The sequence below is a fragment of the Narcine bancroftii genome, chromosome 3 (genome assembly GCF_036971445.1).
Source record: "Narcine bancroftii isolate sNarBan1 chromosome 3, sNarBan1.hap1, whole genome shotgun sequence".
In the NCBI taxonomy this organism is placed as follows: domain Eukaryota; kingdom Metazoa; phylum Chordata; class Chondrichthyes; order Torpediniformes; family Narcinidae; genus Narcine; species Narcine bancroftii.
In genome coordinates, this window is record NC_091471.1 from 241,803,868 (window position 1) to 241,814,079 (window position 10,212).

Genomic DNA, 10,212 nt, shown 5'->3' on the forward strand with positions numbered 1-10,212 from the left:
TTGATTCTGTCCGTTCTTTTTGTTTTTTAATGTGTCCTGTTGCTGCTACTAATCGATTAACCTTTTTGCAGTATTGATGAATTCCTTGAATTGTTTTTCAAGTTCAAGTTTATTCTCTCTTTGGCTTGGCTTCACGTACGAAGATTTATGGAGGGGTAATGTCCACGTCAGTTGCAGGTTTGTTTGTGGCTGACAAGTTTGATGCGGGACAGGCAGACACGGTTGCAGCGGTGGCAAGGGAAAATTGGTTGGTTGGGGTTGGGTGTTGGGTTTTTCCTCCTTTGTCTTTTGTCAGTGAGGTGGGCTCTGCGGTCTTCTTCAAAGGAGGTTGCTGCCCGCCGAACTGTGAGGCGCCAAGATGCACGGTTTGAGGTGATATCAGCCCACTGGCGGTGGTCAATGTGGCAGGCACCAAGAGATTTCTTTAGGCAGTCCTCGTACCTCTTCTTTGGTGCACCTCTGTCTCGGTGGCCAGTGGAGAGCTCACCATATAACACGATCTTGGGAAGGCGATGGTCCTCCATTCTTGAGACGTGACCTACCCAGCACAGTTGGATCTTCAGCAGCGTGGATTCGATGCTGTCGGCCTCTGCCATCTCGAGTACTTTGATGTTGGAGATGAAGTCGCTCCAATGAATGCTGAGGATGGAGTGGAGACAACGCTGGTGGAAGCTTTCTCGGAGCTGTAGGTAATGCCGTTAGAGGACCTATGATTTGGAGCCGAACAGGAGTGTGGATATGACAACGGCTCTGTATATGCTAATCTTTGTGAGGTTTTTCAGTTGGTTGTTTTTCCAGACTCTTTTGTGTAGTCTTCCAAAGGCGCTATTTGCCTTGGAGAGTCTGTTGTCTATCTCGTTGTCGATCCTTGCATCCGATGAAATGGTGCAGCCGAGATAGGTAAACTGGTTGACCGTTTTGAGTTTAGTGTGCCCGATGGAGATGTGGGGGTGCTGGTAGTCATGTTGGGGAGCTGGCTGATGGAGGACCTCAGTTTTCTTCAGGCTGTCTTCCAGGCCAAACATTTTGGCAGTTTCCGCAAAACAGGACGTCAAGCGCTGAAGAGCTGGCGCTGAATGGGCAACTAAAGCGGCATCATCTGCAAAGAGTAGTTCAAGGACGAGTTTCTCTTGTGTCTTGGTGTGAGCTTGCAGGCGCCTCAGATTGAAGAGACTGCCATCCGTGCGGAACTGGATGTAAACAGCGTCATCATTGTTGAGGTCTTTCATGGCTTGTTTCAGCATCATGCTGAAGAAGATTGAAAAGAGGGTTGGTGCGAGAACGCAGCCTTGCTTCACGCCATTGTTAATGGAGAAGGGTTCAGAGAGCTCGTTGCTGTATCTGACCCGACCTTGTTGGTTTTCGTGCAGTTGGATAACCATGTTGAGGAACTTAGGGGGGCATCCGAGGCGCTCTAGTATTTGCCAAAGCCCTTTCCTACTCACGATGTTGAAGGCCTTGGTGAGGTCAACAAAGGTGATGTAGAGTCCTTTGTTTTGTTCTCTGCACTTTTCTCGGAGCTGTCTGAGGGCAGTTTGCGCGAAAGCCGCACTGTGATTCTGGGAGAACATTTTCGGCGACACTAGGTATTCTATTTAGGAAAATCCTATCGAAGATTTTGCCTGCAACAGAGCAGCGTGATTCCCCTGTAGTTTGAGCAGTCTGATTTCTCACCTTTGTTTTTGTACAGGGTGATGATGATGGCATCACGAAGGTCCTGAGGCAGCTTTCCTTGGTCCCAGCAGAGCTTGAAAACCTCATGCAGTTTGGCATGCAGAGTTTTGCCGCCAGCCTTCCAGGCCTCTGTGGGGGGGGGATTCCATCCATACCTGCTGCTTTGCCACTTTTCAGTTGTTCAATTGCCTTGTATGTCTCTTCCCGGGTGAGGACCTCATCCAGCTCTAGCCTTAGGGGCTGTTGAGGGAGCTGGAGCAGAGCGGATTCTTGGACTGAGCGGTTGGCACTGAAAAGAGATTGGAAGTGTTCTGACCATTGGTTGAGGTTGGAGATCTTGTCACTGAGGAGGACTTTGCCGTCTGAGCTGCGCAGCAGGCTTTGGACTTGGGGTGAGGGGCCTTACACAGCCTTTAGAGCCTCGTAAAAACCCCTGAAGTCACCAATGTCCGCGCTGAGCTGGGTTCATTTGGCGAGGCTAGTCCAGCACTCATTTTGGATCTCTCGGAGTTTGCGCTGAAGATGGCTGCATGCGCGACGGAAGGCTCATTTCTTCTCTGGCCAGGACGGCTTTGCAAGGTGAGCCTGGTGGGCAGCTCGCTTCTTTGCCAGCAGCTCCTGGATTTCCTGGTTGTTTTCGTCGAACCAGTCCTTGTTTTTCCTTGAGGAGAAGTCCAGTACCTCTTCAGTGGATTGCAGTATGGCAGTCTTCAGCTGATCCCAGAGGGTTTCGGGGACGAGTCTGTGAGGCGGATTGCAACCTCAAGCTTTGCTTTGAGGTTTGCCTGGAAGTTTCCTCTCACTTCGTCTGACTGCAAGTTTCCAACATTGAACCTCTTTCTGGGGGCTTTACTGTTCCTTTGGCTTGAAGTGAAGGTTGAGCTTGCACCGAACCAGCCGGTGGTCAGTGTGGCATGACCCTGGTGTGGAGCACAAACTTGAAACTCAAACCTCCTGACAGGCCACTCAGACTGGATAATGTCCATGTGACTCCCCCTTCAAAACAAGCGTCGCATCACCCTCATCAGTGTCTATGCTCCAACCTTCCAGGCGGAACCAGCAGAAAAGGACAAGTTCTACACTGATCTGCGCAACCTCGTTCAACGCACCCCTACAGCCGACAAGGTTGTCATCCTTGGCGACTTCAACACTCGCGTTGGCAAAGACTCAGAAACCTGGCCAGGAATCCTGGGCAAGCATGGTGTCGGCAAGTGCAACAACAACGGGAGCCTCCTGTTGGAGCTCTGCGCAGAACAGCAGCTTGTCATTACAAACACTCTTTTTCAGCAGAGGGACAGCCTGAAGACTACCTGGATGCATCCCCGATCCAAACACTGGCACCTCCTGGACTACGTCCTGGTGCGAGAAAGAGACAAACGAGATGTCAAGTTTATTAACATACGATTTAAACAGTGTTCTTAGGTCCTAGGTGCAAAAGTATGCAAACTTATGTGAAGATATCTGCTCAGTTTCTCTAGTGCTTTGGTGTATTTTACAACAATCCCAGATTTTCTGTTTCAATATCTTGGAGTTACTTTTGCTCCTTTTTTCCCCCCTTGAGTTCTGCTTGAAAAACAAGTTGCCAGTGAAAAATGGGCAAACTATTTTTAATCAAGTTTAATCTTGTTTTCAAAATTGTACTAAAATCATGTTTTAATGTAAAATTAAAAATGTTAAAATACAATGTGGTCATAAACATAGCCGGAACCTGTCATTACTAATCCATTTGAACAAATAATGATCTTTTGTTTTCTAATCCTTTTAACCTTGTCAATGTCTCCAGAAGCAGCCAATATCATAAAAGTTTCCCATCACCCTGGTCAGCCTCATCTCACTTCTCTTCCTTTGGGCAGAAGGTACAGAAGCCAGAAAGCCAGAATCTCTAAATTAATGAACAGTTTTTCCCTAACAGTTATCAGGCACTGAATCTCCCCTTGTTTCACTAATTGTAAAGCGACTGCTCTGATACGACAAAAGGACTCTCTTTGCTGTAGAATAATTTAATATTTATTATTTATCTTTGTGTATTGTCTTTTTGATTCAATTATGTAATTGGTATATAGTTGGGGATTTTATTTGACAACATACCTGTTCAGCTGCAATAAGAATTTCAATGTGTACATGCAGTGTATATATCATTATTATTTTGCCCAATTAGTTTCCGTTTCATCTGCTAACCATTGAACAGAAGTTTACAGCCACGTGACAGTAAAGAGATTTTTTCCAGCCGCCCCCAGTCTCTTAAAATTTTAATCATGTCCAAGCTGTCAAGTCTGACAGCTTGCCTCCCAGCTGCCTGAAGCCCCCCTGGCGGGGTTGGGGGGGGACGGCGGGGCTGGGGGGGGTGGGGACGCCGGGGGCTGGGGGGGGTGGGGACGCCGGGGGCTGGGGGGGGGTGGGGACGCCGGGGGCTGGGGGGGGTGGGGACGCCGGGGGCTGGGGGGGGGTGGGGGCGCCGGGGGCTGGGGGGGGTGGGGGGCGCCGGGGGCTGGGGGGGGTGGGGGCGCCGGGGGCGCCGGGGGGGGGTGGGGGGCGCCGGGGGCGCCGGGGGGGGGTGGGGGCGCCGGGGGCGCCGGGGGCGCCGGGGGCGCCGGGGGCGCCGGGGGGGCCGGGGGGGCCGGGGGGGCCGGGGGCGCCGGGGGGGCCGGGGGCGGCGGGGGCGCCGGGGGCGCGGGGGGGGCGGGGGTCGCCGGGGGCGCGGGGGGGGGCGGGGGACGCCGGGGGCGCGGGGGGGGCGGGGGACGCCGGGGTCTGGGGGGGGTGGGGACGCCGGGGGCCATCCCTGAGAATCCTGACTTAATTGAAAGCTCTCAACTTTTAAATTTAGCAGGATTTTGTATGCATGCATAAGCCCTGTAGCCCCCCCCCCCCATTGGGAACTGCCAGGCAGTAGGGAGGGTGGGTTTTGGCAGCGGGTCTCCACTGCCCACTGCAGTGCCCACTGCTAGGCACCTGAAAGCTGCTAGCAGCTTTGCCTGAGCTTTCAGGTGCAATTGGGGATTCTTGGAACAGGATATTATACCTACAGGAGAACGGTTAGGTTAAAACTCCTGGCCGTGTTCTTCACTTTCAGGTGGCCACCTGACAGCTGCTTTACAGTCGGGTATTGTGGCCACCTGAAAGTGGCTATCCATAATCATCAACTCATTCCACCAATGATACACTCGAGCAGCAGTTTGTACTATGCACAGAATGCACTATAACAATTTGTCAATACTCCTTGGCGGTTCCACACACACACAAACCTCTACCTGCTTGAAAGACAAGGGCGTCAACCACTTGCAGGTTGCACTTCAAGCCACGCACCATCCTGGCTTGAAAATGTTCCTTCATTGTTGGTTGGTCAAAATCCTGGATCTCATTGGCCATCAGTATTTTGTGTTTAGCCTCACTTCAAGGACCGCTGCAGTTCAGGAAGGCAGCTCATTCGCCACTTTTTTCAAGGGCCATGTTAAAGATTGGCATGTTGGTTCAGCTGGCAAAACCCACATTCTTTGAGTAAATGGAGTATCATTTTTAAGCATGAAGAATCTGATGTGTATGAAGGTCGACAAATCCCCTGGGCCTGATAGCTATGAGAAATTTTGCAGGTAAAATTGAATTAAATTGTTGCTACTTTTATGATAACATTAGTATCCAAGGGTGAGTTAATATTCCATTTAATGGAAATCTATATTTGTAGTAGGAAAGAGGCTGTGATAATGTTGCAATTTTTAATTATGCCCCCAGTCCAAAAAAAACCACCTTCCACCATCAAGTTCTGTTTTCTTCTATGAATTTTCTAGCCATTCTGCTCTCTTCTTCGATCCTATGTGATTTAATCTTTCAGAGCAGCCTACTGCAGAAACTTTTGAATCGGCAGCTGGAACATGAGCAATTTATCCTCTTTTTGGATAGTAAAAAAGACCTGCTGAGTTCCTCAAGATTTTGGTGTTTTCATTAGAACTTTTGAATCCCTTGTTGAAATCGATACATGCATACAGTTCTGCCCTTGTCAATCTTTTTGGTCACATCTTCAAAGAACTCACTTAGATTCTTGGGACATGACCTTCCACTTAAACTATCACTAATTAACCCATGTCCATTTATTCTTCGAGTAAATTACCAACCACAGATGTTAGTTAGGATCACTGGCCTGTCATTCCTAGGTTTTTCCCTGCAGCCCTTCCTGAATAGAGGCACAAAATTTGCCACCCTCCAGTCTTCTGGCACCTCACCTTTACTAATGTCGACTCAAAAGTCTCAGCCAAGACACTTGCCATTTCCTCTCTGGCTTCTCGCAGTGCCCCTGGATATATCTAATCAGGCCCAGGGATTTGTCTAACTTCATATGTATCAGGACTTTCAGCACCTTGACTGTAATGTTGACTGTTCTCAAGACACTACCATTGACTACCCCAAGTTCCCCACTCCTCGATTCTTTCTCCACAATGAAAACTGAGAAGTACTTGTTGAGGACCGTGGCCATCCTGTGGCTCTACACAGAATTGACCACATTGATTGCCCTTTTTCCCTTTATGTACATAAAATATCTTGGGATTATTATCTGCCAGAGCTATCTTCTGTCCCCATTTTGCTCTTCTAATTTTGTATTTTGGCTTGCACCTCAGTTCCTGAAACTCCTCCAGGTATACGCCTGATCCCAGCTGCTTATCCATGCTGTTTCCTTGCTCTTGACCAGAGCCTGAATTTTCCTTGGCATCCATGCTTCCCTTCTCTTGCATGTCTGACCCTTCACTAACAGGAATGTGCATGTCCTGGACTCTTATTAATTCTCTTTTAAAACCTCCTATAGCTCTGTGATATGTTAGAGAAATCAATTTACAGCATCTAAAAAACTTCATAGTATTTCATAGTCTATGAATACATTAAAAATGTAGCTGGCTCAGTTTAAATTGTTTTAATTTAAATTTAATAAGAATTTGAAGTGAAGGTAGGCCATTTGACCTCTTGAGCTTGTTTTCTTGTTTATCAATAACCTTTCTGAGGTGCGAATAGTTAGGCCTTTCCAGTGAATGTCAAAATGTCTGCCTTTAGCAATATTAATAGCCGGAATGAACATCAATTTCTCAAAATATCAAATATTCTGCTTGAACTTCTATCTTTCGTAAGCATTTTATTTTGCTAATGTTGAATGGTGCATATCTACAGCAACATTTTTGTAGATTGCAACTGAATAATAAGATTTCATTCATGTGCAACAGTCCTTCATTCATATCCAATATGGGCTTTTCAAATTATCAGTAGTGTGGATAATTTTTTTGGAAATGGAATGTAAGTTGTTTTGCGGTTCCTTGTCAGTGACTGCAAATCAGGATTGTTGCCTTGTAGATTTCAGATCAGAATTTGTCATGAGCAAGTCATGAATTTTGGTGTTTAATGGTAGCATCATAGTGTAAACATATTGTAACCATCTTACACGATTACTATATAAAGAAAATAAAAATAGTGCATGAAAAGTGAGGCAGTGTCTTTGGTTCATTGATTATTCAGGAATCTGATGGCAGTGGGGAAGAAGCTGTCCTTGTGCTGTTGTGTGCTCGTCTTGAGGCTCCTGTGCCTTTTCCCTGATGGTAGCAGAGTGAAGAGGGCATGGCCTGGGTGGTGGGGGGTCTTTGAGGATAGAGACACCACTTTATGTAAATATGAAATCTGATGCCTGTGACCTTACGTCACAGGCCGAGTTAACAACCCTCTGGAGTTTATTCTTGTCCTGAGATTGGCTCCTCTATACCAGACAGTGATGCAACCAACCCAAATGCTTTATGTGGTACACCTGTAGAAGTTTAGAATAGTCTTCAGTGACATACTGAATCTTCTCAGACACCTCACAAAGTATAGCCGCTGGCGAGCCTTCTTTGTGATTACATCAACCTGGAGGCTTCAGGGCAGATCGTGGGAGATTTTGACACCTGGGAATTTAAAGTTCTTGACCCTATCCACTACTGAGCCCTCACTGAGTACTGGGTCGTGTTCCTTTGACTGCGTATCAGTGTTTAAAGCTGTCTACTTTTCCAGATATCAACTTTTTTTTAGCATCATCTGTTGCACAATAGTCATTTGCTGCATGATGAATCTATTGTTGATTTCATGTTTGAAGTTTGTTGCCCATATTGTAAACATGGCAACTATTAAACCTGTAGTAAAATTTGACCCCAAGTATTAGTGGGATGGTTTAGTCTATTGCTAATTATTTCAAATGGAAGTAATGTTCCAAATCCCTGCTCTGGAATAGGTGGTGCACAAATTATATTGATTTGTAGCTGTATAGCCACTGCTTCTTGATCATACTGTGAGCTGCCCCAGATTGTTTTCAGTGTGTGAAGACTGATGCAATTGCAAAAACATTTGATGCCACAAGATGGACCTAAAAATAGAAGTTAGAAAGGAATAAAAATTCTCTAATTTCCATGGAGACTGGATTGTTCTTCAGCTTCAACCTAGTGTTGTAGCTCGACTATTAATGTTTAATCTTTAGTTCTATTAATGCATTAAGACTGTATTGGCATTCTGGGGTTTGTGATTTGTAGAGTGTGAAATTTGAATATTCTTTCAGTGGATATGTGGAATTTTTAAAAAATGGGAGCAAACTGAATAATATAAACTGGTTGTAAGTGTCTAGGTATTGGTGGAGTAGTTGTGAAAATTCAGATGTATAGTTCATAAATGAATATTTCATTCATTATTTTTTAAATTGAGCCCCTACCCCAGCATTTGATGAATGTTTCAATTCTTTGAGTGCACTTGGGTAGTGATTGTTGGCAGACAATTCCCGTCCTGGCGCCTACAGACATCTGCTTTCGATTATGGATTGTTGTATAGTGTTTGGGTGGGGGTAGGGTACAAACCTAGAGATGCTAAAGGTCATAAGTTTACCTATTGAGTTTTAACTTCGGTGGCTGTTCTACGAGTGCTCCAGATGTCCCCAAAAAGTGCGGCAACACCATGTTTGTTTGCAAAATGTCTCTGTCCTTGTGAAAAATAGCATGTTTTTTAGTTAAGATGGTAGTCTCAAGTGTGGAAAACAAAGATTGTGTTAGTGGTTGAAGTTGGATTTGGAAAGTATTTGAATAGTTTGAATTGTTTGATATTCACAAATACAAAACATTGTTAGTGTGAGAAACAGAAGTACCTTCACAGAAATTGCTGGAGACAAAAATTGAGAACAAAGAACATTTATTATACAACAAGGCAAAGTTGGGTGCTTCCCCTTACCCTGGGAATACACTCACACACACTGGGGCTCACCCAACTTTTATACAGTTGATTTCAGTATAGGAATACCCTTCTGCCTCCTGGATGAGTTTGGCATTAGGCAATCCTGTCTGCCTACGTGCTGTTTCTGTGAACTTGGAGGACCAGGGGGTATCCTGTCGGTGTCCCATCATGTCATTGTCCTTATTCACACCTTCCTGACTCTCAGGGCTGACTAACTTCTTACATGCAGAACTTGCTAATTCTGTCTAAGGCTAGAAGACCCTTATCTTATTCAGACTAACTTTACTTCCTACATTCTATTATCTATTATCTATCCTTATCTTATTCATACTGGTGAACTTGCTGATTCTGTCTAAAAGGCTAGAAGACCCTATCTTATTCAGACTAACTTTACTTCCTACATTCTAATATCTAATCTTATCCTATTCATACTGGCTTTATTCATTACACATATATCTATACTAGTTTCCTCATCTTCATATTTTTATCAGTTTTACTCATCTCTCACAATCCTCACTTTTCTTTTAGATCAGTGTTACTCATCTCTCACATTAGGATAATAGAATGATGGACGTCAGATCACTTAAACCGATTTTAATCTGGTGCTGGCAGTTTAGACCAATCAACTAATTGCTATTAGTCTCAAATATTCTGAGATATCCTGGTAATTTTTGTTTCATGTCCTTTAGTCATTATATGGTTGAATTCACAAGATCTTTGAAACCTATCACTTTCAGAAAGTAGTAAATGTAACATTGAAGTTGCATTGGCTTTTCCATGGGACTCAAAATACTTCATTCTACTGTATTAAAAGGGACACACTGTGAATAAGTAATGTCAGGATGACGGTGCATTGATGTCTGGCGGAACTAAACGGAAGTCAGAAGCTCGATCAATATACTGATGAGGTAGTTGAGAATAACTCTTGTGGTTCATGGGGTGCATATGACTCAGATAAGGGTGACATGAAATTTCCCAACGATCCACAAATTGCATGGTCGACATTACTTGTACTAGATTTGTTACAGGACCTGAATGTAATTATCTGATTGCTCAGGGTGATGATGGTTTATTAATTTGGACCAATAACGTAGTTATGATATTACTGTGACGTTTTCTGCAGGTTTGCAGTACATAATTAGCACATGGCCACTTCATGAGCCATGCAAATTCTACAGTATACTTTCCAGCTGCCTTTCCAATAATTGTGATATATCTTATTTGTCCATAGATTGCAGGTCTAATTAACACGACAATTGTCTGCACTGGGGGCTATGCTAAAACTAAATTAGCAGTCTTAATCTTTATATCACTGCTCCA

At 45.0% G+C, this 10,212-nt stretch overlaps 1 protein-coding gene across 10 annotated transcripts in view; it reads left to right on the forward strand.

Moving 5' to 3' along the window:
- Positions 1 to 10,212, forward strand: part of brd4 (bromodomain containing 4) — a 164,712-nt gene that overhangs the window by 14,557 nt on the left and 139,943 nt on the right. The window lies entirely within an intron of this gene.